This window comes from Hyposmocoma kahamanoa, unplaced genomic scaffold (assembly GCF_003589595.1).
Source record: "Hyposmocoma kahamanoa isolate Upper Pololo Valley unplaced genomic scaffold, ASM358959v1 63, whole genome shotgun sequence".
Classification (NCBI taxonomy): Eukaryota; Metazoa; Arthropoda; class Insecta; order Lepidoptera; family Cosmopterigidae; genus Hyposmocoma; species Hyposmocoma kahamanoa.
In genome coordinates this window covers 2,423,404-2,450,337 of record NW_020653851.1, presented here as the reverse complement: position 1 = coordinate 2,450,337, position 26,934 = coordinate 2,423,404, and the positions used below count along the sequence as shown (strand labels likewise).

At 35.0% G+C, this 26,934-nt stretch overlaps 1 protein-coding gene across 2 annotated transcripts in view; it reads right to left on the bottom strand.

Moving 5' to 3' along the window:
- Positions 1-12,403: 12,403 nt before the first annotated feature.
- The window catches only part of LOC113230295, a 72,144-nt gene continuing 57,613 nt past the window's right edge, over positions 12,404-26,934 (bottom strand). For both annotated transcript variants that reach the window (XR_003310479.1, XR_003310478.1), the window contains exons 3-4: positions 25,509-25,624; positions 12,404-13,503 (exon numbers count right to left, since the gene is read on the bottom strand). The gene's annotated coding sequence lies outside the window, so the exon portion shown is untranslated. The remainder of the gene's footprint in view (positions 13,504-25,508; positions 25,625-26,934) is intronic.

Genomic DNA, 26,934 nt, shown 5'->3' with positions numbered 1-26,934 from the left:
TAATTTGTGGTGTTCTATGTGTGCGTCCATGGCACCCGCGACACAGGGTTTACCGTAGTCATAGCTAGTTGCACATAATACATCATTTCAGAGGGAGGTATTGTCCACTTCATGAGTATTACTTCCTTGAAGTCTATCTCTGTCTCAGTTAAGTAGGTTGGAAACATGATCTTGAATATCTCAAGCTTTTAAATGACGAACTTTTACATAGAATTAATCATGATTCATTATAAAACATAATTGACAACAAACAACATTTTTTTAAATTCTTAATACAGAGATCGAACATTAACAAATAATCTGTCGATTCGGCTGGATCCGAATCAGCGTCTTCAGCATATCGGCCTGGTCGACGGAATTTTTCTAAATGTTCGATCTTTGTATTAATAATTATAATAAACTATTAGAGAAATTTCACAAAAACGTAATCAATATTTGTTTAAACTTTATTGCACACAAAGTAGTACGAATGGCGGACTTAATGCCATAAGGCATTCTCTATCAGTCAACCGTGAATATCGTAGTAGTAAACATTGTGTAAGTAAATAAACTTATTATTACAACATTTTTTAAAACACTCGTAAGTACTGACTGGAATTCCGCTTAAGCTGTGCAATCTCAGCATTTTAGTATAGCATTTATAAAGCACACAACGCCGTTTATTATTATAATTACCTGTTTTACGTATATATTATGTATACTTCACTTTGCTTGCTCCAGACATATACGACTGACGTTCATCTGCTTCATTCTTTGAAATTCAAAGCCTTAAATAGTCTTTCATAAGGCAATTATTTAATTATCCAAAAGATTGCTGTAAACTCATTGATGAAATAGATCTCGCTGTTCCACGTCATCTACCAAGACCTAAAAAAATCCGTACGCATACCTACCGCACTGCTTTTTTATAGTGTTAGTTTGGTTGCTGTTGTTTTTTAAATTCTTTCTGTTAAGACAAAAGCAAAGAATTAACACCATAATAGTAGTAGCAGTAGAACTCCTATAGTAGCAGTAGAGCTTCTTGTGAAAGAGTTCGTCCTGAAAAGTACTGCAGTAATGTCAGCATTACTGCATTCCGATTATGAAGGATAGGAATGTAATTACAGGCACATGGGACTTGTCAACTTATGTCTCAAGGTAACGGGCGCAGTGGCAGTGCCCCTCAGATCTTCGTGATTTAAAACACTTGGTGACACTGCAACTGTCATGGTCAGGCGTTTCACTTACCACCAGGTGGGTGACTTGTTCGTCCTGTCACTTGATCTCATAAAAAAAACCATGCAGCCATGTCTTGGTGATTTTTTCTTTTGCTAGTTTTAGGTAAGGCTATCTACCCAATACCTAAATGCCAATATGGCTTTAAACTTTGCCATATTGTGTACATTTTAGTGGATATAATATAAATTATATAATATACAGTCAAACAAATTAGGTTAATACTTTAAAAAATTTAAACTAAGTTAATAATGAACAGCAATCAAGTCACTCATAATAAAGCATATAGGCACGTAATACCGTCTAGTCTAATAAAAGGCGGTTAATAATAGGCGTTATTAACCGATACATCCCAATTTAGCGAAGTAGCCATTAAATTGTAAAAATAAATAATTAATAACATGTAATGTTTAATACGTAGTATAATGGTATTCATATATGTATTTATTTAAGTAGTATAATAATAAAATATACATAATTTTTGTGATGAGGGCTAATTTTCGAAATTTTATAGCGATTTACAGGTGCTGGGATGAAGAGAGGGGCTCGGAATGCTTTACATAAGTTTGCAGGTCATTATTGTACACGTATTTAGAATGCATTTACGAGCAGTTTAACTTGGATTTTTGGACAGCAGGCCTTATTGTAGGTACATGTAATTCGTATGTGGCAGCTTAATAAAGAAAGCTATAATACAAAGGTGATGTGATTGTTATCACGAACTATCAACATTATGTGCGTAGCCCATTGCAGCGAAGCACGACAGGAGAGTTCAGCGAAATAAAATTAATACAAACATTATGTCCATTCATCATTTCATTGGAACTAATGGACAATAACATCCACATTCCGATGAAATTCAATGATGCCGTGTTTTTGACTTCGACAATGCGGCCTGTTTGTGATAAAAAACTGTCATTCGATATTATCTACCTAATCGATTTGTCATAATACCTTAATAATTGTTAATGTGAATTTACACACCGTAGCATTCTTTAGGGAGCAGTACCAACGAGTATGAACACGGCATCTTAGTGGTAACCTTAGATGTAACGATCAATTCTTAATAGAGATTGTTAGTTAAGTGATTTATTCAGGTTAGGGATGTACGAGTATTTGCTTTCAATCGATTGTTTGGATCACGTGCCTATGAATCAATCCACAGATCGTTTAAAAATTAATTCGGAAAAAATTTTTTCAGGCTTTTTGGCTTCATTCGGTTACGATTTTCATTTAGAGTGATACAGTCAGTGAGAAAAGACGTTCAAATGGTACAGAAGTAGCGACAATCGTCAAATATTGTAGACTTACTGTTAAGTACAGTGCCATGTTGCCAAAATGCTTTTTTTGCATATAGAAAAAGGGGTTCAGAAAGAGATTGTTTAGTTGAAATTGTGAATACAATCCAGACGATTCGATTCACCTTAAAGTTGAATCGATTTACTTAAAAATCGCATTGAAATGAATTGATACAAAAAATCACTAGATCATCCTATAAGTCGAATCGTAATGTGTATCCCTAATCCAGGTGTAATCGTTAACTGTACCGGTGATTATTCCATAAATATAACTGATATCAAAAATATTTGAACTGATATCGAAAGTACGTTATTTAATGAATAAAACGACATCAATAACTTTTTAAAAATAAAGCAAGAAATATTCAAAATTTTAACGTCAAATGCTCCCATACATTTATGACATTCGTAGAGGCTTGGAAGAGGAGTTTATAGTTTTTAACAATTAAATTATTCTTTGCGCCGCGTCTTGCTGCCCGCGCCTCCGTCCCGGCGGAAACGTCACGCGTATGCATGTCAGCCCCTGCACGTGCATACGCTGCTGTAGCCGCTTTTACCAGCCGACCCGCCACTTGGAAACTCGAGAGACGGCAATCGGCTAAGAGTAAAAGTAATCCCCGTGTGCCTGTCTCCGAAGTTGCAAAACCACAGAGGCAGACGGATCAATGCGACGAGAACGGCTTCACAAAGATGGTGAAGAGGAAGAGGAAGCCCACCAGCCGTAATTTGTGTGGCACAGCACCGACAGGATCGAATTTTTTGCTCCGTTCGGCAACACCGACGACGCTACTGTATCTGTCGCGACTACATTACTCCACGAAGTCTGATGAGACAGTGGAGTACATCATGCTAAAAGCCAAATACACCCTGAGGGTCGAGCGGTTCGAGTCCCGCTACAACGTAAGTTTTAATTCGACTTTAGTCTCATCACTGGGTATCTAAAAAAAAAGCAGTCTGTACACTTGGTACCTCTTAAACAGGTCAATTAAAGCCCCTCTAAGAATGTCATATTAAATAGCGTTTGACATTACAATGTTGGATATTACTAGTGTTATTTGAAAACAGTTCTGATGTCATTTCACTCTATAAGATACCACTTTTCTACTTATTTTCTGGTACTTTCGATACCAGTTTAAAGGTTTTTTATATCGCTTATATTTGCAGAATAATCACCTGGACACAACGATTACACCCTGTATAATATACAGGTAGTTAGACGATAGCGGTAGATACCCTAAAATTTTGAGATAGAGCGAGAGAGAAAGAGAACACTCACACATGTCATTCAAAAATATTAAAGTGTGTTTTTATCTATAAATGCTTATCTGAATTGTTAAGGTAAACTTCACCATGTAGTTTACCTAATTTAGGTGGGCCCATAATATAATACTTATTATCATATTATTTGCTTTTGATATATAGAAGGTATTTACATTGCAATGTTGAAACAACTACAATCGTATCGTACTCCTACTGCTAAATTGTAATAAGGAACAATGGCTGGGCCTTAATAGGATACACAGTCCTCTCAGTTGCGTTGACGAGCGAGCGATTACCATTAATTCCGTCATAATAATAATGCTTGTGACTCACTGTTGTTAATGTTTTTAATAGCTACGTACTCTCTAGGCACACATTACTGTCCTAGTGAGTACGTAATACTTTATACCATTTATGTAAGTCCCGCCTATAGACGAATGTTTTTTGTCCATTTAGAAGCAGTAGAGCTCCCTGTGAAAGAGTTGAAGATAAGGTGGCAGTCCACCTTACCTATTTCTACCGCCAAGCAGTAATGTTAGCATTACTGCGTTCCCGTTTAGAAGGGTAAGGGTGCTGGTGAAATTACAGGCACATGGGACTTGTCATCTTTATGATTTAAGGCTCTGAGTGGTACTCTAACTGTTATGGACAGGCGTGTAGCTTACCACCAGGCGCACGACTTGTTCGTCCCGTCACTGATATTATAAAAAAAAAACTATTCGCTTCCGATCGTGAGGCCTAGGCTTGGATTTCTTTAGTCGAATTTTTATTACAGATAATAAACGGCCGTTTAATGAGTCGCCAGATAAATATGATCAAGCAAATAAATATCATTCATTCATTCGACGACTTCCGTGGTCGAGCTTGCACACCAGTTTTCATGGTGTCGGCATCCCTGCGGTCCCGGGTTCGATCTCCGGCCGTATTAGTGTAGAAAAACTAACTTTCCTATGTATATTGTCTCTTTATTTTCTTTGTTTCCGATTTCCATAACACAAGTCCTTAAGCTACTTCTTTTGGCAGATTTTTTAATCAGAGCAACGTATGTAATGTTGTCTAATATTTATATATTCAAATATTATCATTTACTCTGAATTTTGAGAAACAAAAATAATGATGTCCTATAGGATCGACTTTACGGCCTCACGCACTAGATAATTAAAAAAAAATAACCAAGTGACGGGATGAACAAGTGCGCCTGACGGTAAGCGGCACGCCTGTCCATAACAGTTGCAGTGCCACTCAGAGCTTTAAAACACAAAATCTGAGGGGCACTAACACTGCGCCCGTCACCCTGAGACATAGGTTGATAAGTCTCATCAATTTCACCAGCACCCTTACCCTTCAAAATAGAAACGCAGGAATGCTAACATTTCTGCTTAGCGGCAGAAATTGATAAGGTAGCTTACTTCCCTGGACGAACTCTGTCACAAGGAGCTCTCCAGCTAGTATGGGGTACGTATTGTAAATTTGTAGTCTTTTTAAAAAGGAAAAGTCAGTGCATAGAAGATGCTTGGAAGTTTACTGCGCCTATGACCCATCTTAAGTTAGCGAAAATGTTTCTGGACTCTTGGACAAACTACAAAAACACTCCGCTATCTATAAAATCAAGACATGTGAAAATGACGTTTGAAAATGTGTTGTCTTATTTACAGCATTTGATCGATTGTATGAACATTTTATTATTTGAAATTGTATTCTATTGATAAGAATAGATTCAACTCTTCCATTCCACGATAAAAAACGCAATCTTTTCTTTGACAAGACAGTGAAGGCGGTTTGAATTGGGTTACTGACGACGAACCACATAAGTTATTATTAAAACTTATGACTCTATACACACTCGGCTACATAATACGAGTCACCTTGAATTTTCCGTTTATTCCCAGTAGTTTAATGTACCCTATTCCACGTGGAACAATTGTAACCTTAACATGTCGTATTCATTCTCATTAGTTCCATGTAATTTTGATCTCAATATTAAATGCCTTAAGCTAAAACAATGTTTGATTGATCAAAATCTACTGTATTATGTAATTACGAAATTGGTATACTAATGGTAATTAGATGCAAAACTACTTTGCTGCCGAGCAAAACACACAACTTTTCACCTCACTATAGCGAGGTAATGATGGTAAATGAAAGAAGAATAGTTGAACTATTCAAAACATCAGCTTTTTTAATCAAAAGAAAAAGTTTACCTTCGTTGCGTTCTGAATTTGAACCTCATTTTTATTTTTGATTGTTCTTAAAATTTAATGTGACTAGGTGATTACCTATTGAAATTATTTTCGTTCTTCGATGAATTAAAATAATTTAATAAACACAATTAGTCAATTTAATGTCAACAATAATAAGAATAAAATATACCAACGGATTTATGTTACATAAATAAATAATTGCGTAGTTGAACGTGTCATTATCTTTTTTTTTCACCGAAAGAAAAAGTTAGGTGCACCTCAGTCCATCGTCAAGTTCGAATTCCAAAAACCTTTTCCACCCTAGCGTGCAAAAAACGCTTTTGCGAGTAGATTTAAAATAAGAAATTTTTATTTTTTTATTAAGAGTTTTGGCTTGGATACTAGTCCTTTAAGCCATGTCTTCGTGTAATTATGTTATAATTATTGTGGTTCTAATACATTATGTTTTCACTTTCTCCTAAATAACTTAGTTCACTTATTTGGGTTTTTTAAATAGTCTTAAGCGGCGGGAATCAATATTTATGTTTTCACTATCACATAGATCACATTATCTTCTATCACTTTGAACAAAAACTTTGAATTTGTAATCATTGGAATGTTTAGGATAAAGTCTTTTGTAATTTGGGTTAAAATAAGGAATGTAGTTCTAACTTTCTTCATCACTATTTCTGTCTTCGTTTTTCTTCATAATATACTTAAAATTAAAATAATCTTTACAAAAACTGTACTTGCGTAAAACTTCAAGAGGTCGCCATTTTTTTTTCTAATGAGAAAGAAAGCCTTTCAGAGCTAGTGAGGTGAAAAGTCATTTTCTTAAGTTAAAAATAAGTTAAAAAATTTGAATTTGTAATACAGGGGAAAAGTTATTCTTCGATGATAGCCCTTTGAGTCGCTCGAATTATGTGTACGAAGTAGTTACTTCAGATGGTGTATGGACTAATATACAAATAAACTTGGCTTGTTCAGTACAAAATAATTTCAATTTCGCAAAAAATCAATCGAATGAAAATGGAAGTAAATCGATTTGCTACTCCGCGAAACCAGTGAAGGTTAAATCGAGGAAAATAGAGTTGAATATTTTTTCATAAAGTTATTTTTAAATTGATATATGAAAAAGAAAATTTATAACATCAATACCACAAGTGCAACTAGGTCACTTTTCTGTACCTAATTTCGGTGGCAATTTTCATTATTTAAGCATTTGAGTACACTATCCTAAATATTTAATACTATTTTATGTTAGTATACTCGAACATTAAATAATACTTCATGATAATAGTCTAGAATATTTAAGTAATAAAAACGCCACCGACATTAGATAGAGAAAACTAACGTGATAATTACCAAACTATATTCACAAACACTATCACCAAAAATATATCCGACACGTGTTTCTCTCTACGTAGCATCCTCAGGGGTTGTTGATTGTTCGGTGCAAGGCCGAAGAAATATGGACTTCCGCAAAGTAACGTCTGAATAAATTATTTAAAAATCTATCGATTTCATAAATATAAATAGAGCGTGAACAATCGGACGGAAACTAGAAACCAAATTTTTTATAATAGCTAGTGGTCACCAACTGAAAATGGTTAAAATTTTTTCTGTACACTTTTAATATACTTACTTTAGTAGCAGTAGAGCTCCTTGTAAAAGAGTTCGTCCAGGGTAGTACTGCCACCTTACCTCTTTGTGCCGATAAGCAGTAATGTCAGCATTACTGTGTTCCGGTTTTGAAGGGTGCTGGTGAAATTACAGGCACATGGGACTTGTCAACTTATGTCTCAGGATGGCGGGCGCAGAGGCAGTACCCCTCAGATCTTTGCGATTTAAAGCTCCGACTGTCACTGCAACTGTTATGAACAGGCGTGTAGTTTACCATCATGAAGTTTACCGCTCTTAATTAATTTGGCTACCGACGACGAGCAATTTCCTTTGATGTCTATTTACCTAAACTGATATAGTAATAAGGACCAACAAGGTCTCAACGCTAATAATATCTTGTAGTCAGGATCGATATGGAAACCGACCGAACGTGAATAAAGCGGGTGTGTGCTTATTATATACTTCGGTCATATACTTGTAACATACTTTAAAATTTTGTAGGAAGAGATAATGCATTTTAGTTGTTATTAGAGTAATATAATATTGTTTTATTAAACCATAGTGCCCCGTTGCAGGGAAAAGACCTCGTTCTCGAATTTCTATTCAGTATCGGCAGCAATCTCCAGGCAGTCACTTTGGAACGGTTTTAGGTCATCAGATGTTAAAAAAGAAAAATCTATACTAACAGGATCCACATTTATATGAAATAACTTTTTCTTTACTATTTATTCATGGCGTGATAAATAAATTATATTAATGCATTAAATGAAGTAACAATGATAATAGTAATAAATGCCCAGCGCCGCTTGTAACGAGCTGCAGGATGACCGCTTAAGTAGAAAAACTACTTACTACTTACATTGATTTCATACACTATTGTACGAATATTACGTCCCTGATTTACTTACATTTACGTGTCGAACATTTGACTGCTTCAAGCAATCATCTGTCCGACTGTTAGCAATTTTGCCATTGAAACCTTAGAGGATGAAAAAAAAAAGGAAGAAACACATGTTTCAACGAATTATCTGTCAGACTTCCGATAGTGTTGCCGTTAAAACAACCGTTACAACGGCAACACTATCGTTATCTGTCAGATTTTTGACAGTGTTGCCGTTTACATTATTGATTCAACGACTACCTGTGAGACTTTTGACACTTTTGGCATTAAAACTATTATTTCAACCAATTATCTTTAACTACCCCCGGGACGGAACGGTTACCATGCTGCACTGCCACGCAGAGGTCCCAGGTTCGTTTCCCGGACCGGGAGAAATATTTGTATGGCCTACATTTATTTCTCTCGTGAGTTGGGGTGTAATTTGTGGTTGTCTATATATAGTGTGTCCATGGCACCCGCGATATAAGGTTTCCCAAGTGCGGGGCTATGAGTGTGTGCGTTGTTGTTGTCGTCATTAATAGCTGTCTGAAGTGACTTTTGAAGGTATTGCCGTTTACACAACTGTTTCAACAAATTATTTGTGAGACTGTTTGACCGTTTTGGCGTTTAAACAACTGTTTCGACGAATTATCTGTCAGATTTTAGACAGTATTGTCATTTAAACCACTATTTGCGCTGATTACCTGGTCAAAGTTTGACCATAAACGAGAAGTATTCAGAAAGACGTAGTAGCGGCATTATGGACCCAAGACTCTTAGCAAGTATATCGAACAACCTGTATCAGCGTGCGCTCTATTAGTCGTTTTTCATAAACTTTTCACGGCATAGTAATTCCTAACTTACCAAACTACATATTTTAAGGTGTTTTCATCTACCAACTAACGAAATATTTATAATCTGGAGGCCTTGTCCCGTTCCATGGTCAGCACTTATTTTCGTGTCTGTCGTCCGGCCAATGTCAGTGTCATCATCATAATGGACGCAAGACCTTGGGCTTTTTATTTGTGAGCTCGCATTTTGGCGCATTTTTCCGCGTTATTTCGGCTGATTATCTAAGGGTTCGTGCGTGTAGTGACACGCGAATGGTGTGTGCATTTCTACTAAAGTAAATTTGGAATAAAACACACTAAATGTTTGAAAATGTGGTCTCAGATTAAGTTAATATGAAAACTGTTACTGGTCAGCGTTAAAATAGTTCTGTGTACCTATATACTGGGAACAGGCATACGTCTGCACAAGAGTCTAGTTAATTTGATATAACAAATATTTTTGGTCGAAACAACGCTCAATACATGTAATTAATTTATGATATAAAGACATTTGATATTATTCTTGCATTATATTAATTAAGTTAGTTAATAATTATATCCATGTTAATTATATTGAAACGTAACTAATTATACACAATGAAATTATGTCTTGTGTTAATACCACTTATTATTTAGAAAATATTTCAACGTGTCCAAATCTTACATCACAGTATGTATGAGCTACAACACGATAACGCAATGTGATTAGCACAAAACGTGATAAAACTTAGATAAACCAGTGCTAACCAAAAAAAATGTCCGACTTACCTGTCACTTTGTCGCTCGAGCAATATCACTAAGAAGAGCAGGCAAAATATCCCATAGGTACGTGTCCATTTTCTTGATATGACTCTAAAGAACGATAACATTGTGGAAAATTCGCGAAAGGAAAGAGACCATGTGATAACGACCGGTTAATATCAAAAATTGATAAGGATATCATGCTATCGACATTCTAGTATCTAACCGCATCACATAGAGTAATTTTCCAAGTTACTTACGTCGCTAGTAAACGTACTTAACCTACTATCGTTATATTTTAATGGGTTAGCAACCAATAGTAAGTTTTATTACCATTATGTGTGAATGCAAGGGAATCGTTTTTGTTGCGCAGCATAATACTTCCTACAATAGTTGTACTCTAGATTCATCTCAATACTTTTGCGGTTACTTGGCCAATATGTAGGTGACCTTAAAATGCCGCATTCTTGGTGAAATAAGACCACATCTGCAAATTTAAATATTCTACGAACGAAATTAGTCGATTATCTTTTTTGCTTTAAAAGAAGAGTCATAAATTTTCACATACACACAATTTGTTTCATGTAGTTTGTACTATTTTTATGATTTTGGTGTGATAAAAACACGTGTGGCTTTATTATATCAAGTAATTGTCAACAGATTGCAAAATCAATTGCCATGCACGCGCATGTTGACAGGTAGAGTCCAACAAATATCGTCAGTGTTTTGTTGAAAGTGTGAAAGGCGCCATTTCGAAAAATATTTCAGGGGAGCAAGTTTTAGGTTTTAACGACTGTTTTAAAATATTTACGGAGCATTCCCTTAAAAAAGATTTCGAAATGGTGCTTTCGCCCTTTCTATAAACCACCGACGATATATGAATCGCATGGCAATGGTTTTTCGTTTATATAGCGACATAAAAAAAAATGTAGAGTTGACTGTGCATTGAATACCAATTGCTTCCATACATACCTATATGAACAAGTATTTTCCTGTTTTCAGTCTTTGTTTTCCTCGATGACATCTACGATATTCTGTATTATTTTTCTATATAAATCTCATATATAGAGATTATGTAACTAGAAAAAATATGATGCTTGTTCAGTAAGAGTCTGCGGTCCACGCAGCGCAGGAGAGGAAGCAATTTGCGATACGAGCAATTTCCGGCCGCTCCCGCGCTCTGCGCGACTATGTTCAGGGCTCAGGTAGACTTGCCTCCATTGTATAACTACTTAGAATTAGACAGATTTATTATCATAAATCTAAATTAACTTTTTGTTGTTGAATAATTTTCAGGTCAATCTCTACCTAATTTCAGTGACAATTTTCATTATTTAAGTATTCGAGTAAATTACCGTGAAATACGAATAATAATTCAGATCTCTGCACTCGAATATTTAATAATACTTTAAGATAATATTCTAAAATATTTAAACAGTAGAAATTGCCACCGAAGGCAGGTAGAGGTAACCAACATGAAAATTAACCTTTTGTCTTCCTAAGCTAATTAAAATGTTGCATAATATAATAAACTAATTTTAGTTTGGTTACTTATCAAGTTCTGGAAAATTTGTAGGACATATTAATAAATAATTTTTAAGCATTTCATATTTTGCAAAATTTATTTTTTTAAATATAGTGCCGTTGTGTACAAGGAGCCGACGTTTACATTTTTCGAAAGCCACAATATGTGTGCATTGTTTAATTATACATTATGTGTAACATGCGAGGCGTAAGCCAATGTATGCACGCTGTGGACTTATGTACGTTGTCATATAAACGACACACATGTATATGGTGTATGATCCCACGTACATAGTCATACAAAACAATGTTGTAAAATAAAATAGTTAAAAATCAAGAGTTAGAAAAGGGAATATTTATATGGGACGTCAAATTTAAGTCCGTATACATTAAGAACCATTTTGCTAAAAAGTAACTGAGCATCTCCCTATAAGTGATTCTCTACATAATTTTGGTGGCAGTTTTTTAATTTCGAGTATATTATCGTAAAATATTAAATAATGTTTCAGAATACCACACTCGAATATTAAATAATACTCCATGATAATATTCTGGATTGTTTAAATCATAATATAATAATAATATAAATATATAAAATTATTAAAAATAATATAAAATTATTATTTAAAATTGCCATCGAAATTGGATTGAGAAAACAAACACGAAAATTGCCCATATATTATCTCAATTGTTGTCGAAAACTTCTTAGTAGTGTCGTCTATGAGTAAAACAAGCACACTTTGTTTTGAATGAATTTTAGTTTACTGTTTTTTTAATAGCCCATTTTTGCAGATGAGTAGTTCTGACAGATATTTCCTCCAGGATCACTATAAAGTGGTTCCGGAAGAAATAATCCTGATTTTATGAAGTTTGAGGTTTTTATACTTATAAATGTTGTTGACATGGTGTTTATAGGTTTATTATTCGTCGCCTGCAAAGTAAAATTATACTACAATTATACAATACCACTTTAAGATATAAAAAAGTCGTTTTCAAGTTAGTGCTAATTTATAAAAAATCTAAAAATAGGCAGACTACTTTCGGTGGAAATTTTTATTATTTAAGTATTCGAGTATAATATCGTAAAGTATTAAATAATATTTCAAGATACTATACTCGAATATTAAATAATACTTCATGATAATATTCTGGAATACCAACCTCCTAACACACAAAACTACAATGGGCAAAGCGTTAAACGCCAAATGTACTAATTATGTACGAATTGTATGAAAAACACATTCCGATTTTTTTTTCTAAATACAGAATATATAGCACTAAACCCGAATGCCATATTTTCCATTATAGCTAAGATATACTGGGCGTTTACGTGATCATAGGAATAATATAGTCTGGGTCAGAATCAGTTCACATATTATGGGTTTTGATGTACGCGGGATCTTAGGGGGTTAAATAATAAAAATTGCCACCGAAATTAGGTAGATGACACTAATTTGAAAATGACCCAAAAGTAACCTAGTCAAATATGAACATTTTGTCAAGTTCTTCTTGATATTGCTGAGTAGGGTAGCTTGTGTGTATTTTATCTAAGGGATACACCACACAGGGACACACCATACTTATCGATACGGAATCGTATTAAGCCGGTGTGCGTTTCGCGCTGGCGGGTTTTGCGTAAAAGAAACGCTCAACGTGTTTTTCGCTATCATGGTATTACTTAAAACTTTTTCTGTCCAATTCGATAATAATTGTGGTAACTTCTTGTTTAGCGACACGTTTATAAAGATATTTATTACTTATTAATTTTTACTATAAAGCAGACTACTCCGTTATGTATTACAGTAACACACTGCAGAGTAAAAAATCGTGCATTCGCACATGTGTACTTGTAATCGTAGAGACGTTTTGATCTCAATCTGCAACGTGGTGGCGATACAGAACAATCGCGTTTCTTCAAGCGGCTTTCCAAAGTCACTCGTGTTCAAGAGTTCCTGGAAACAAATGAATGTTGTTAATATTATTTTTCTTTTTGTTAAACTTATTGTCCTTGTAATACATGATTTCCCCGAATATATATTTATTGGCTCAACAGCGGAATGAGAGCAGTAGCCAGCCTCTATTATCGAACCCAGGCATAAAATTAGATAACCTAATAGAATATTTAGTATCGTGTCTTTAAATATATATATATTGAACAATACATAAAACTTAAACAGCAGAATTGAGAATGTTCAACAATTATTAATATTCAGTTCTTTAGGTTTTCGCGATTGTTACACATAAGAAATGAAACAACTTTTTGGGATCCAAATCATGTATATTTACAACAAGGCCGGGATTTAAAACTGGAGCGATTAAGTTGACTTGGGTATCATATGAAAGGGCATTCTACTCTACATTCGTACACCGTACATAGTACATTATACATTCCGCCACTAGGTATATTATGAAACGATGGAAGGCATCGTAGGAAGAGGATGGCTACGAAGAACATTCTCAGACCAAATTCAGAGTGTTCTTAAAAAGGCTGGGGTGCGTAGTGAGAAGGATAAGAGGGCCTATACGAAAAGATTGATGAATGTAAGTGAGGCAAGAGAGGATTGTCCATCGATAGTCTCTGCCTACCCCAATTGGAATCTAAGTGTGAGAATATAATATATGCTTCATAGGGTTGCTAATGGGACTCTAGGTATGGGGTTGCTGGATGGGCTGCATTTTAGCGTTCCTACTCGATATATGCGTCGTCCTCGAGTATACACTATACCACCATCAAACAACAATGTATCACAAAATAATCCACTGTACAGGATGTGCCGCTTCTATAATGATATCTGTGAACTGGTATAGATTTTGACATATTTTTACAAAGTTTAAACTATTTTAAGAGATATCTTCAACTTTTGTAATTTCTTTTCGTTCTTTTTTTAATAAATGGTTTTACATTTACTTAATTTTTAACATTTTCGTATTTTTTCATGTTATTTTGATTATTTGACAATATTATTAATACATAATTCATCCATTAATTCCCTTATTTCATATTATTTTAATCAGCTGTGTGTAATTATATGTTTTTTTCTTTGCAAAAGCTGCGTACAATGGTAATTGGATAGCAGTCGCGATATCTTTATATGTACTGATAATGTTATTTTAAGTAAATGTGACTTGTGTCTTTGTAATTGTAGCATATTGAATAAATAAATAATAATATTATAAAAATAGGTAATCTAATAGAATGTGAATTTAGTACCGTGTCTTTAACAGTGTTGCCAGATGGTTACATTTCTTACATTCTTCGTAACTTTCAAACTGTGTTTGCATAATAAGTTAGTAATTTTTGTTTCTAAAGTTTCGTAAATCTTGAGAATGTTGTGTATTTTTAAATTCAACAATATTTCTTATTGTAAATTGTAAATAATTTTACGAACGCACCCAAATTAGAAAATAAAGCAACTACGACACAAACAAAATTAAATCTACGAATTAGTACAGTTTAGGTTTTTTGAGGACTTGATATCGTCAATGCGATAAGACTTTTTGATTAAAAAACGAAAATGTCACTTTTCAGGTAAAGAAAATGTTTGTTCAAGGGCTCTGGCAACACCGGTCTTTAAACATATCTGGGATAATAGATAAAAGTTACTACAGCAGAATTGAGAATTTGTCGAGTTTGTAATTATATAAACAACGAAGCGATAGAATGGATCCTCCATCTTCAGGATCATACAATTATTTGTTACTTCCTCCCCGTGTAATAACGCCTGTTACCGAGACATGCAAAAGCCGTTTGTTAAACTTGTGATAATTAAAAGCGATTTTTTTTAGCATGGAAAATTGACTACTAATAAGTAATCAGCCAATGGTTGAAGCTATTTCCTTCCCTAAGTGTCGGCGTAGTCGGAATTAGTGTCTCCGTAATAGGCATGGAATGGGCCGGCGCGTGAGTCACGCGGCCGTCGACCCCGGTGCATGCTGCGCCCGCGCATTGAAGGTACGTGCCCGTTGCCGGAACTAATAAATCAGGGAATCAAAAAAGTAATTCTTATGTCTATATGTCTACATAATTATTAAGTGACATTACAACTTTCAATTAGACGAACACTCAATGTTCGTGGATCATAATAATATTGCTAATATCTTGTGTAATAATTTATTATACTTGTATGTCTGAGAAGTCGGAACTTGGAGGCACTGACGCAAAGGCATATTAAGCTTAGTTTAGACTTCCGTATCCTACAAAATTGTGCTTATTGAAATTCAGCGTGTCAACTGGTCCTAGCTGTAATATGTTTCTTATGGAGCAAAATAAACTTTATTTCTATTATTAGGTTAAGTATTAAATAATGCGCTTAACATTTCAATGAGTTCCATATCGATGCCTTACTTTGTCAAACTCGTATCTTACAAAGAGTGATTATTCAGGAGATCTTCTTATCAATTTGGATGCGTTACTTTAGGAATAGGTAAAAGCCAGTGTGTGAATGAAATAAAATATGATAATGAAATATGAAGGAAATGTGATGTGGAATCAGCCTGCAAAATTTGTTTATACAATACATTTTTTGCATTTCAGTAACTTTGTGGTTTAAGACTTGAGAGTTTGAGACAGTAAGGCGACGATATTGTAAAACATGGAAGACTCACTTTGCTAGAAGGGAGCAGCTTATTGCAAAGGGAATTTCTAAAATGTCGGAAATATAGACCTAAGAGAAGAGAAGCACAATTTCGTCAAAAGAAAGTTTTCTTTTGCAGAGTTGACACCAGCTAGCGAGGTACTCAAAGAAGTTATATAATATCCGAGATATAACATCGTTAATACCACACCCATTATATTATCGAAATCAGCGCAATAATATCACGAGTATATGCGTCATGACATGACGCTGATTCAAGATCAGATGATGATGATATATCATATAAGCTGGTGCAATATCGATATAGTAAATCTTCGTAATGACGTAATTCACAATTACACCAAAATGGTAGTAAATTTAGGGAATGGCAGACGAAGCACAAAATTAGAATTAATTCAGTGAAAATAAGGGCTTTGGATAGATATAGCGGTGGCAATACCTGATAATTGATTATTTTAAACAAATTGAACACAATCTATGAATAGACTACACGAAAATAACACTATTCTCGAAGACTGTAACAGAATGCTAAATGAATAAATTATATCCTCCACCAAACCGCACCTTGGTTTGGTTCTACCCACCACACGTAACTATTGAAACAATACTGGACCAAATACGTCTTAAGAAAAATATTGCTCTAATTTGGGTTTTGCTGAAGTGACTGACAAATTGCGAAACAGTGTGATAAGAGAGATGTTGCGACGTGGAAAATTTGGTAGTGACAGAAAAAGGGATGCTTAGGTAGTTCGGATATGTAGAGAGGATGAACGTAAGAAGAATGATGAAATAGATTTTAAGGCGGAACTAAGTGGGTAAGTTGTTAGGGACTGATTAAGGCGAAAATCAAAAAGAAACCAAAAGACCCAAAAAAGGCAACCATTCTAGAAGCTTAAGCGATGCAAAATTGGACATAAAATTAGCTTGATGCAAAAAATGTAGGAAGGAAAACGTATGTGTGCATCATTAGTAAACAAGCGAATAATACATAATTTTATTTGTGGTTTTTGTAAATAGTTGCTAAGTAGCTTCCTCCTAACATATGTTACAAATCTATAGTAAGGAAAATAACAAATTTTTAATCCAAACCACTTTATGCTACGTTAATGGCGTCGATACGGGCGAACACAACATAATCTTAATTGAAGCTATCTGTTTCTTACGTTAGCAGTAAGAAAAGGACAGGAGATGAAATTTGTGTTTAGAGCAATGTACTTTTGACATTTTCTAAATTAACTCGTAATGCCAAGGCAAACAGTTTAAAATTATAGAGTACTTTATAATTTTTGACCACTTTGTCGCAGTATAGAAGTACTGTTACCTATTTCTGGCACCAAGCAGTAATGCGAGAATTACTGCGATTCGATTTTGAAGGTTCAGGGTGCTAGTCAAATTACAGGCGCATGGGAGTTGTCAACTTTATGTATCAGGGTTTAAAATCTTTGCTATTTAAAACACTGCGTGACCTGCAAGTGTTAAGGGTAGGCGTGTCGGCTACCACCAGGCGCAAGACTTGTTGGTTCCCTCACTTGATATCACAAAGAAAGCTTTCGACGTCCTTTTTTTTAATGACGAAAGAGACGAAGTATTAAAGTTAAAATTAGTTTGGTTAGTAATAATTATAATGTACCAAACAATCACAATGAGTACCACAATAACAGAATTCACTCCGGGACACTACCCAAAACACGCAGACCAGAACCAATTTAGACAAGCTCGTTTTCCATATTTATACTACCAGAAATAAACTCGGAACCTCTTTTCCAGCCTCTACGGTGCAAACCAGTAGGTCACCGACGTCGTCTAAGTAGCCGTAGTCAAGTCTCAAGAAAGAGCCTGAAAATTTTACAAAATCTTGTTCTAACTGCTTCTAGTTTACACGATATAATTCATGAAAACATTTCATTAGACAAAGTCGTTGACATTTGCCATCACTCCACATACGTCCTGACGTTTGGCACGGGTCTCATTGAAGTAAATGGCATTGCTCAACACCACTACACTAATGCGGGTTGCGACTTCCAGACGTCTTCGAAGACTTTTGTGAACCTTTTCCGACTTGAAGATTTCTTCACAGTTAAAGCACGTGATGATCAGAAAAATTGCAGGTGCAATTGCATTGTCACTGTTTGTTAAAAACATCCATTGCTATAAAAATCGTCGTCCGTCATTTTTTTGTATCCAAGTGCAATGAAAACGCACAGCAACCGCAAACTGCATTAAGCTCGTCTGTTGCTAATCTAACACCCACCAGAGAAAGTCCACGATGAATTAAACTTAAGTGTTTTCTAGTTAAAAGCTGATGGCAAAAAGACAAAGGTTCTCAGAGAGACAAGTATCAGGAAATTAACATTTGTAATTTATGTCCAGACTCGATATCACTTCAGCTGGAATTACAATTTTTCTCGTAGTAATACTGTTCATTATGCTTGGGTCGAGCGCCAGGGACTCTGGTTTTATTTCAGATTTTATTTTTTACAAACGGAATTAAAGCCATTCCAAAACTGTATATGTGTTTTTATTTAGTTCAGTTGATATAAAAAATATCATTTAAAGTACCTATTGAATGCAGCGGTTTTCTTGTAAAATTTCGAGGTAAGTTTGTGTTTTTTTTCTATCGTTTTCACGATAATCAGTGTATATCCTGAATTTTACTATATATTTATTCCAAAGTGAAATATATATAAGTATTCAACTATTGCAATGTTATGCGCAATCAACCAAAGCCATTTGATATTGTATCGACACTTAAGAATACGAATTTTGATATAATGTTTATGGAGGAACAAAAACAAAGCCTTTCAAAATTCTTGTTGATATTGAAATTTTCCAATTTATGAGAAGAATCGTCAAACAAAAATTTAATACAAAAGGTTTATTATAAAGCTCCTGCCCAATGATAACACCTATGCGAGAGACCAGTTTAGTTTTTCAAATTCTTCTAATTAAAAATATGTAAATGATAAATGTGTTCACATTGATCATAAATATCTCTTTACTCTCTCTCTCTCTCTCTCTCTTTACAAAGAGCAAGTCCAAGAGTTTCTGACTCATTATTCCAAGGGCAATCTGCCTCACAAATGACAATGAAATAAAGATATTTTGAATTTGAATTTGGCAAGTTTTTTTCATTCTATTACGAATTGCTATGTTGCGGAATTTATAGAATCAATCTCTTTTATACAATCAGATCTGATTACACTAACTTCTATTTAAAAAAAAACCAATTCAGAGCCCAGTTTCAATTGTCAGCAGTAAGATTACTTTCTATTACACTTAGATACTGAGTAGCCATTATTTGGTCGACCGATCCGTTAAAGAAAGGCAATTTCTGGGAAAGTTCAATGCGTAACAATCTCTAGAGCGTAGGCACAAAGAGTTAACAAGCTGATGTTCACGAAAAGAAAAAATAACACGATTTTATTATCAAGTAGTCATAAAAGCTTTCAAAGGCACTTTTGTATTCATTATTATTTAATTTACGAATGAAATAATTTGGAACATTAAAGTACTTTCTAAATTCGGAAATTTTAAAAAAACAATAAAGTAGCCTCGTTCGACAAATAGGTCTAGAATAGACCTTGTTGTATTGAGTTGGTTTTGTTGGAAGAATGATCTACGTTTTCGGGGTGGCTTTCCTAACTGAAAACGAACATAGAGTACCGACATAGGTCTAACACGAACAATGTAGCAATGGGCCAGGATTGTGAAACATGTATCACACGAATCTAGAAGCAGTAAGTAGGAGTAAAGCCCTTTGTGAAAGAGTTTACTTTACCTTATTTCTGCCGTCTGCTAACTAAAACCATAACACAGTTTTAGAAAATTTGAATTGTTGAATGACATTTCAGCTATGTATCGGTAGGGTAGGTTCTATATAAAACGGATACTTGATCATTTGTCACATAGCCGCGTTGTAGTTAGTGGACGGCAGACTTATTTCTGCCGCCAAGCAGTGATATGAGCATTACTGGTGATCGTGGCATCGCTGGTGAAATTAAACTCGTTAACTTATGTCTCAGGGTAACAGGCGCAGTGTCAGTGCTCCTCAGATCTTTGCGATTTAAAGCTCTGAGTGGCACGGCAACTGTTATGGTTATTATAAAACAAAATATGATATCATGAAAAAAGTTTAATTCAAGGTAAATAACTACTACCTGTCTACCTGTATTTTATTTTACAGCGTTCTAGTAATAAAAGCTTTCACCAATTCCTATACGTTTTAGAAAAACATACAACCCGTAAAATCATGTTGTAATCGAGTTTGCAAGTCGATAACGTGTTATACAATCGACGTATTTCGGGATGGGAATCTGAGATAAATCATAATGTTTACAGTCAGTGCAGTTTACAACACAAGTTGCGCAAATAACTTTGATTTGAGTTTATACTACAATGTAAAATTTCGTTATAAAGTACCGCGTACTGTGTGGCTGCGCGTACGCGTTTTAGCCGCGCCTCTTGGTCACGATCCAGTGCGTTTACGTCAAAAGCACACACGCGCAAAAAACGGAGCTATAATAATTTAGCTATATGCTTTATTGTTTACTTGTACCTATTTTAGTATTAGTAATGTAGTCGTTAGAAATTTCATGATGTTGCGCTAACTCATTGGCATATAAAAAATTATCTGTACAATCTGTGCCCTAAGATATCTGACCTTACGCGTCTGAGAGCATTCTTACGCATTCAATAGAAAAGTGCAAAAGAATTACCGCTTTTTGGTTGAAAGTATATGTTATATAATGTAATTTTTTTTAATTAAAAATTTTTTTAAAGTGTCATTCATTAATGATGCATTAAGGAAGTGTAACAGTCATTTGTTTCGCAACATTAATTGACACCAGCCCGTTGGACCAAGTACCAAGTAATTATTGTACTCGAACGCATCTTCTCTCGAACTGTCACTTTTTGGTTGCACCTAAGAAAAGAACGCAATTACTATGACTGTAACATTAACTATTTGTAAACACTATATTTTGATATGCGTGGATTCAATTGACAAGCGTGTGAAGAGGCTTATAGGTGACTCAGAATTAGTGGAGGCGAAGCTGCAAAGCCTTGAACACCGTCGCAAAGTGGCCTGCTTATCAGTATTCTACAGGATATATCACGGAGAGTGTGCGAGAGAATAGCACAAATTAATTCCGCCTTCCCCTTTTCATCACCGGGGGACTAGCGCTTGGGTTTCACCTCTACGTTGTGGATATTCCAAAGATGCGAATCTTTACGAAGCGTTACGCTTCCACATTTATATGGCGAACGGCTATGTAGTGGAATTACCTGCCTGCAGACATGTTCCCTGAATGTTATAACTTGGGCCTTTTCAAGGCGAGAGTGAGTAGGCATTATTTAGGTGTGTATGCTTCATCGTCACTTTCCAGCAGGTGAGATGGAGGTCAAATGCGCACTTATAATTTATAAATAAAAAAAAAGAAAGAACAAACTATTTGTAATTTTTTCTGGAATATAAGTGCCTTGTTGTTGGGATTTTAGTAGTCTTCATTGAAGATTCTATTCTAAACTCTTACAGAAGTGATATCGAAATGAATTTTACGGCTTACAAGGTAAAGGTTAAATTTGTTTAACACCCTTCGTCACACAGAACCAAATCCTCCGCCCATTTGCTTGGTGCAGCAAGCGTACAACTACAGGTGAAGACTGAAAATCAGCAATGCTGAGTCTTTAACCTTTTTGTCCACATCACTCAATTGTTTTTTTCTATTCGTTTTTTAAGTATTGTGTTCCTTATGTTTTGTGGAGAAATAAATGTCTTTATTAATTTTATTTTGAATAGCCGGTTAGAGGGTCAGGTATCCTATGGCATTGACTGTATAACCAGAAATAGAGACGAAACAAGGCATCCATCCCTGGCAGCTCATCAGTCAAATGGTACTGACTATGATGATATATGACTGATATGACTTAAATATCAACTAAAACTGTAAAATTCAATTTTGATTTTAATTAAGTTTAAGTTTTAAAATTGAGTTTGAAAACGGAACGCAAATATTTTAAAACAGTCGTGAAAAACTGAACTAAAACACCGACCGTCAGACGACGAAGTAATAACAATCGATTGTTATAACAATGGAGACAAGAACATCCTAAAGTTTTTAAATTCTGTTCGCCTTGTGCTCTACAAGTAATTTAGAATTAAGCAACATTGAGACTAGAGTAAGTTGTAATTTACATAAGAATATTAGGCGTGTATCTGCACCCGACGAGCGAGGTATACTAAATGTTCATTCACATTTATTTGTTCTTCGCCTCGGCAATGGCTATTAACACGCTTCTATGGAATTTAGTCAAAGTAATTGTTAGAGAGCTATAGACCTCTTCTTTCGAGATTTAATTAGTCATTAGTAATTTAATTAGGGGATCACAAAAATCGCACATTTTAGGTTAAAATCCTTGCAAATCCCAGTTTTTTGGGATTTTAACTATAAATATTAAACAACATCAGATACACAGTTCTGATCTGATTAATATAGTCTCAATTACAAAAAAAAAATATGGTCGTATAGACGTAGTGCTACACAAGTCCGGCTTTAATATATTTAATTAGCTATTCTAGCAAAAATAATATAGTAATATAGTACTGTAGTCTAGGCTCTACTCTATGAGTAGAATCTCTGGCTGAATGAATAGTTTTGTAATTATAATGTGTTATAAAAAAGGAAGTAAGAAAAGAATGGAACATCTTGATAGATATCGAAATGTAACCCAACACTATAAGCATATAAAAAAAGTACAATAAACCATGTTTTGAAGATTATTCCACTTTAAATTCATAAAAGTACCTCTCGCTACGCAATCCGAGCTACGTCCCAGTTACAATACAATAGACGAGATCAACAAGTCGTGCGTCTGGTGCTAAGCGAAACAACATCTCTCGTGCTACTCAGTGTTTTAAATAGAAAGACTTGAGGGGCACTCCCGCTGCATCCGTCACTCTGAGACAAAGTTGTCAAAACTGGAACCCAGTAATACACACATTACTGCTTGACAGCAGAAATAGGTACGGTGCGGTGGCATTACTTTCCCGAACGAACTCTTTCGAAGGAGTTCTATTGAATGAATGAATAATTAAATGTGACAAAGTATGTCACACTCGAAAGAAACTTCCTCGTGTCCTATTTGACGGAGTATTCAGCCAATGCGATATTTAACACGCATTAATTTTAGAAATAGGCAAGTGTTGTTTTTCACTCGATCTCGATTACTATACAGCTGCGACAAAAAGGTTCGCCACTATTTTGGCTGCTGGTTTTGAACTGTCATAAATAATAATAATGAGTTGAGAGACTTTATTAATTTCCGACAAACAACTGCAAAGACGAATATATTTCATAGAAACAAAAAAAGTTGGTTGTTCAACAAGTCTGCGTCAGGCGGACATTTCGATACCTCTAACATTTCGCTCGCGTTGGGGGGCACGTAAAAGTGAGATACTAGAAAATTGAAAATAAAGTTTAAATGTTATAATATCTTTTTAATATTTATAGTATGACACTTATATACTATATTATTTTGTTTGTTCTATAATTTATCTAAAAGATTCAGGTGTTATTCTTATTTTAAAACAATTTTATTAGAAACTTTTGAAAAAAAAAAAATTTCCTTGTGTTATCCACCTTTGTTGCACCAAACCGGTAAATTAATGGGGCGTTCGTTTTATTATTGGTTTTCAAGGAAATAAATTGTGAATCTAGTCTTATTTAAAAGTTACATTGATAAAAAATTAGACTCATTTTTAATAATTCATTACATTCGCTGGATTGTAATGAATAAACAGAATCATCTTCAGCAGGTCTCACTGACCTCCTAGATGAATGTTGAGGATGAAGTCGCTTGTTTCAGACATTTTTTTACATTAAAATAAGTTTTTACAAACTGCAAGTGGTAACGTGTCCGAAATTCAAACGCACATTTATAATCCATGCAACAAGGCCGAGCGCCATCTTTTAAATGAATGAAAGTTACGCCATCTAGAAGGGAGATCGAAATTAGTTTTTGTCACAAGATAGGTTTTACATGTACGAGCTTTGTGTGCGGAACGTCCTTATTGTTTCCAATGCTTCAATGCTACTTTCGTGATTCTTCGACTAATCCAACATTCAATATATTATTGAACTGGATAAACTTACATAAAGGAAAAATATGAGAGGTATACTTTAAAAGGTTATTTATGTTAGTGGGGCGGGGAAATTTTGAAGGCAATAAGTTATAAAGCACGATAGAGATATTAGAGCATTGAAAAATATGTGTTCCAAGTACTTTACTTATATATATTAGAGGAAAATTTAGAATAATAATAATTGGATGTCATAAGGAAATGAATGAAGAGATCGGAAAAGAAAAGCTGAAAGTAAGAACTTGAAACGTTTTCTAGAACAGTAAACGTGAACGAGCGATTTTGTATACCTTGGATCTTTACTTACCAACCAGGGCGGAAGTGAACGAGAGATCAAGAGACGGATTCAAATGGCCTAAGTCTGGCATCTGGCATCGCATCTGGCATAGCAGAAAAGTCTCCAACGTTACCAAATCCAGACGAGGCCGGTCATTGGTTTTCTCAATTTTCCTATATGGCTCAAAGTCGTGGACGAAACGCAAAAAAAATAAACGCTTTCGAGATGTGATGTTCGAGAAGGATGCTCCGTATCGTGGACCGCTAGAACTTCATACCGCAGACAGACCTTCCACAATATGCTATCAGAGAATCTACAGTATTTTGGTCATATTGCTCGCCGACAACCAGACAAACTGGTTGTGGTGGGTAAGGTGGAGGGAAGGAGATTCCGCAGTCGAACACCTAGTAGTGACCAAGTGACCGCCCTATAACAACTGCCTTGAGAGAAGCCGAAGACCAAACCAGATGGAAGAAAATCGTCCATAAGTCTCGAAAACCATTCGGGAACCATCAGCAATGAAGATAACGACTAAGAAGAACAAAAGCGAACATTGATTCAAAAGATAATACAGTTCGGTGTCAGAGGTATGTAACTTTTTTATAAAAACAACCCAAAATCCAACACCTTCTTTTTATAAATAATATATCAACTACTTGGTTTGTCATAAACAACGCATTTGCGTTTTAGTAACTTACGAGGTATTGACACAAAAGTGTTTTTTTTTTTTTTGAAGAACGTCAATTACGCGGTTTTTGCTTAACAATAGAACTGAAACTAAATAAGATATACAAAAAAACCACTTATTGGCTGTAGACCTCGTTTCCCTGATTCCAGATATGTTAATAACTCAATTTCGCTAAAAACATAGATTATGTTGCTTATGATAAGGACGGCAGTACTATTATCCATATCAAGTACAAAAATATGAAGAACCTTTTTACATACCGTGTTTCTTATAATTTATTAGCTACGCTGGGTTTGTTGGCGGCGGCGGCGGTGGCTGGGTCTCCCCAGGCGGCGGATTCGTCGGCGCGCCTTCACTTGGCGGCGGCATGTAACCCCTATAAAAAAAAAGATAAATAAATTGCTGTACGCTCAGATTACAAAACAATAGGATGTACGTCCTTCGTCTCCTGCCTGATTAAAGGCCACAATAGACGGAATTGGTGTGCAAGAAAGGGCACCGAGCAATTATACGGTACGCGTTTCCTACAATTCGTCTCGTATACCTAACAATAATGTATAAATAAAAAATGAATATATAAGGAAGAAAAAAAGAAAATAAATTTATTTAGCATAAACACATGTTACAAACACAATATTATGATTTTATGTTTAAAGTGTATTGCGCTGAAAATGGCCCAACTCAGCAACTACTACGGCGGAGCCACAGCGCTAGTTTTCAGTGGACCTTTTTCGAAGTGGCCGATTTAAAAATAAAATAAGAAATAAATTTAAAAAGAAAATAAAAAATTGTGGATGCGCATTAAAATAAGTATAACAATAACTTAATTAGTTTAGAAAAATAAAATTGCCGTATGCCTGCAGCGTTTTCAATTACCTCACTCTGTCTTCATGTATTTTATGTTTCTCGGTGCGTTATACAAATAAAATTTCTCCAGGCGTATTTTGCAGTATTAAAATGTGCCCTCTAAGTTTATTTTTGAAAGTATAAACGGATTGTGAAGAACGAAGTATTGAAACTGCCTTTATAAGTCGAAGTTCTATGTTTTGGAATGCAGAGTGGAAACCTGCAGGTGCGTGCTCTTTTCGTGCATATAACACGTTCGTGGAGGTAACAAGGATTTTTGTTTTTTATAACTCCAAGAATTAGCTAAATGGGAATACCTTAGCGACGACATGTTTAGCATTTTAGCCTCATTATAAAACGGGGATATATGACTTCGCGGGAGTATACGAAAACAAAATCGAGCGCATGCATTTTGCACTCTCTGTACTGGTCTTTTAGTTCTTATCAAAAGCATTTAAATGTAAAAACCCATCAAATATCCAACTGTTGCTTTGTATGTTGAATGTGGGATCCTATCGGTTCGCGGTCTGTTTCTGCTCGGAGTTATGGTTCTGACTGTGAAGTGACTTCTTCTCCTAACTATTGTAAACTACTTAAAAAACCTTTAAACTGCATCTACCAGCTATAAACACCACTTTCGCTGGAAGATTTCCAAAATTCATGCATCCGTATATCTAGAACTAAAGTTAACTCATTGTGTAGCGTCAAGCTCTGCTCAAACTCAGAACTTAAGCACTCGACATACATTTAGATTTAAGTGAGGTGAAATCTCAACTCATTATCAACAAAATATAAACAAATGGAAGTTGCATCTATAAGTTTTTTTGTAATTTATAACTA